We start from the raw sequence: 4,837 nt of genomic DNA, 5'->3' as shown, positions 1-4,837 counted from the left end.
ATGTGAGCAGCTTTCAAGAACTGCTCAGGGCAGTGGGCTGTGCTCTGGGCACATGCAAATCAGTAGGGGTGGGAAAGGCCAGCACAGCTGTACCAGCATGGCAGATTTCAGTATCTCAGCCCAGACATGATATCCCAGACACAAAAAAACATACCAGGGTAGCACTGTTGTGCCTGAAGAGAATGTGTTTCTCTCTGGGGCTCAGCGGACAGAATGTCTCTCTGGTTAACTACAATGAACTTTAATTTATGCATGGGTCATGACAGGCTTTTCATGATAGCATTTTATCTAAGTCAATTTTTCAAGCAAACCCGGTTCCAAAATGTAGAATTAATCATTTAGATCAGATTTTCTAAGTCTGTGGATTCCTTGAACCCGTTTGTTAATCATGGACACAATTATTCAATTACTCAACCTACTTGGGTATGTAGGTTGATAGAGAGATTGATAGTTAAATAAAAAGATGATAGACAAGTATCAATTAAGACTTAATGAAAGACAATGAAAAGTATGAAATTCAAGTATGTGCAGTATTGTACTATGGTGTACAATGTACAGGCTAGCCTTTGGGTTTTGCTATCAACTCCAGGTTGCTGTCCTCTGTTTCTGAATGCACTTTCCCACCTCCATCATCCAGTAGACTTAACATCAGACATTGGCTCTCTGTATACTGAAAGAACCTGGCTACAGGCATAACCTTATTATCATTGTACATTTCTGAGCTGCAAGTCTCCTAAAATCTTGATGACATTCATGCCTTATTGTTCTTAATCCAAGTTATTCCTCCTCAGAACCTGAGCTATTCCCTAAACCAAGGCTGAACTAAGCTTCAATTTACTCTGCCTCTTAAAACTGTAAATTCCTACAGCACCTCCCATTTAATGGAATTTGTAATTAAATAAGTTTTCAGTGATTGAACTCATAGTTAATGATATAAGCAAGCTCTGAAAGGATGACATGTAGCATAATGAAGTGTGAAGTGGGACACTGGAGCTGCAAAGCCCAGAGAAGACAAGGGAAAATGCCACAGGTGATGAATCCAGAGTACGATGAGGAAGTCTCCCACGTGGAGTCCAGCATGTGAGGAAGCTGTTCACCCTAATGCTGGATGTCACAACTGGAAAGACACGGACAGGACATTTGCTTGACAATGAATCCACCATCTTATTGTGAGTCCAAGCAGTTGCTACAGGTGCACCAAGATAACACTGCTCCCCAAAGGCCGGTAGCTCACAGACCAGGCATTGACAAAGTCAGAGTCCATCTGTACCAGGCCCTACATGACAGGTTCCTATAGCAACCCTGCTCACTGAACTATTTCACACACTATTGGAGCAAAGCAGAGTATAGAAATAAATTCATGTTTTCTTCTCCCCCACCACATAATGAGTAGAGCTTTGATGCTGGACCTGGCTTATGGTAAACATGCACTCCTGGTGCAGACAAGTTCTCTAGATTATCATTCTCTGACGTGGGTTTGAGAAAAGAACAATTAGAGGAATAACTCTCAGTTGAATTTGGAAGAAGAGTGGATATGAGGATAGAGAGAGACTCACCAACTAATTGTGAAATAAGACAGTCAGTTCTGGGCTGGGAATGTTACTTAGTGGTAGAGTGCTTGCCTAGTATGCATGAAGTCTTCGGTTCAATTCCTCAGTACCACATACACAGAAAAAGCCAGAAGTGGTGCTGTGACTCAAGTAGTAGAACACTAAGCTTGAGCACAAGAGGCTCAGGTATAGCATCCAGGCCCTGAGTTCAAGTACAGGACTGGCAAAAAAAGACAGTCAGTCCCAGAGACCTAAGGTGGAGTAAGCCAGACCAAAGGAAATATAGGTCCCACAGTTTCCCTCATTTACAACAATGAGTGTATTTATAGAACAATTTTATCAGATGAGCAGAAAAAGCTCAAAAGCTATGTACATATGACCATATAACATGTTGCTAAGTGAAATGAACCCCAAGATATGAACACAAGAGGTCTTTCTTTATTGTTGTTATTTTTAATGTACTATGTGATCATTTTGTTTCCTTTGTATGTTCTTCCAACTATGGTTTATCCCTTGTTGTTACTGTACCTGATTTTGATACTTGCATCTATCTAATTTGGGGAGGGGAAGAGGACTAACAAAATTGTGAAACAAAGACATAGGATGACACATTGCAACATATCCACAAGAGAGTATATTGGAAATGAACTTTACAACTTCAGGGAAGGTGGTGGGAAGGGGAGGGTGAAGGGGTGAGGGTGGTGGGGGAGGAAAGGGATAGAGGGAGAACAACTAGGGAAAGGGTAACAATGCTGAACAGGAAATGTACTCGCTGCCTTCCTCATGTAAATGTCAGCCCTCTGTACAGCATTTTTACAATAAAATAAAATTTACCAAAAATAATAGAAATGTTGTTATTGGATCTAATAAACTAATCAGAGTGATCATGGCTGAAAAAATAGACACAGAGGAAAAAGCCCATTTCTTACAGTTAGTGAGCTCATAACATTTAAAAAAAATAAATTGGATAACAGCAGAGATGTTTATACCTAAAAATGTGAATATAAAACTCCTTGGAATTATTTTTACAATATAATTAGTAAACCTACATTTTTTCTTCATGATAATTGGGAACTTAATCACATATTTCTTTCTATTTCTCTGTGTACAATGGAACAGAATGACTAATTTTCTGAGAGCAAAATGTGATCTTGTCAAGGTGTGTAGCTCTTAGTGAGAACTTTACTTCATCTCATCCCAGGCTGTATGTAGAGCACCCACAACAAGGAGTCCATAGTTGAAATGCAGATTTCCCAGATTGAAACACAAGAGTAGATCACTGTTCATTTGTCTCAATGCAATGGCTGAAATTTCACTGGACTTTCATTAAAACCATCTGAAGAACAGGCTACTTTGTCAGAGCTTCACAGATACATTATTTCCCCTTCCAGCAATCAAATATATGACAAAACAATTCCTATCTGCTACTCTGAACACTAAAATTGTGAAATGTTGTTATGGTTGCTGCAACTATTAATACTGTAATTATCCAATATGGAAACTTGGACTAAGGCAAAATGAAGAAGCTGTACAAATTCGTGATGAGCTCATAGAATGAAAATATAATCATGAAAACACTTGTTAGAAATCAGTTTCTCATGACAATATGTCTAACCATACAGGAGTCTGGAGATCTCAAGGATCATGATCAAATCCCAACTAACATTCAAGAAGGTGGACTGGAGGTGTGGCTCATATAGAGGACCAGACAAGCAAGGAAGCTGAACAAGCATAAGGATAAAAAATATAAATAATATAAAATAGGAAGGGATAGTGGGAGATCAGTAAGAGAAAGGGTAACAATGCTCCACAAGAAATGTACTCATTGATTTAATCATGTAATTGTAACCCTGCTCTACAGCATCTTTACAATAAAATAAAATTAAAAAATAAAAATAGAAAGTATCATTTTCACAATGTAGCCTCTGACATGCTTCAAATTCATAATCCTGTTTTTTATTTCCAAAAGCATGTGTCCCCGAGTACCTAGGATCTGGCCATCATTAAGGAAAAGACTGAGGCAGGGGCTGGAAAGGTGGCTCAGTGTTAGAGCACTTGCCTTGCATGCACTAGGTCCTGGGTTCAATTCCTCAGCACCACATAAGCAAAAAGAACAAAGCGTGAAGCGGTGCTATGGCTGAAGTGGTAGAGCACTAGCCTTGAGCTGAACAGCTGAGGGACAGCACCCAGGCCCAGAGTTCAGGCCCCACGACTGCCCCCCCCCAAAAAAAAAGTCTGAGGCAGGTTCACTGCCTTGTACTGTCTATTGTGTTGCCAAGTGCTATTGTTTGGGGCCACGACACTGTCTGGCTGCTGCACCTCCTGTGCCTTGGAAAACTACTTGTTGAAGGAATTCTTTGCCATCCCCTGTTGGCAGATGTGGGTGAGGTGAGGACCATGATTGGACCACAGGTTCGGCACACTGTCCTGTAGACTCTGTCATCACACCCAGCCCCATCTCTCACTGTTTGAGGACAGATTAATTCACACAGAAACAGGTTCCCTTCCAAGGCTGAAATGGATGTTCTTTCTGATCAGATGGGGAGTGTTTGCATAATATAAAAGTGATGTCTAGTCACAAAGCACAAAGCATTACTCCAAACTGTGGGTGGATGGAGTAGATCCTTGAATCTCAGGGCACACAGAATTGAACCTGCCTGTTTTTTCTAAATAGCTTCTGAGTTTGAAGTCTCTTATCCCCAAAGTAGACATTTCTTAACATTCTTCTCTGCATCTGAATACAGTTTAAAGGTAGCATTTTGCTTTGTAGCTCTCTTCTGTACTCCATGAATAGCAGGCAAGAAGGGCTATGCATCCTATTCAGTGGTTGAAGACCTGCCTCTACTTTCAAGGAAAGAAGCAGCTAAAGACCACATCTTGGAGTAACAGTCAGGTGGCAGCAAAAGGTGAATATGAATTTAAAACAACACAATTGGAAATGAAATCCTCAAAATCTCACCCCATTCCATAGCTTAGGATAAAAGCTACACAGCATTGTGTCCAGCACTATCAGCTTAGAAGGGGTCTTGTGAACTTTTTGTCCAGGATGGCCTTCAAACCACATATTCTCAACCCTCAATTAGGTAGACTTAGAAGTTGTAGCCATTGGTGCCTTATTTCTTTGTTGCTTTGTATGTCCCTCCCCCACAGTATAACCCCTGCTTTCACTATATTTGATGTCAGTATAACTTGTGTAGGAGATGGGGAAAAACAAGTCGTTTAAGGATTCAGGTGGACCTGTTGCAACAATGAGAAGTACAAGTTGTCATGTCAAGAAGAGCTTTACA

The 4,837-nt window shown here is 40.5% G+C and overlaps 1 gene segment (V, D, J or C); it reads right to left on the bottom strand.

The window, feature by feature from the left end:
- The window catches only part of LOC122114103, a 353,243-nt gene that overhangs the window by 140,548 nt on the left and 207,858 nt on the right, over positions 1 to 4,837 (bottom strand).

Source organism: Dipodomys spectabilis, unplaced genomic scaffold (genome assembly GCF_019054845.1).
Source record: "Dipodomys spectabilis isolate Male_0828 unplaced genomic scaffold, ASM1905484v1 ptg000106l, whole genome shotgun sequence".
Taxonomy (NCBI): Eukaryota; Metazoa; Chordata; class Mammalia; order Rodentia; family Heteromyidae; genus Dipodomys; species Dipodomys spectabilis.
The sequence above is the reverse complement of the archived record's forward strand: the minus strand, read 5'-3'. Positions and strand labels throughout refer to the sequence as shown.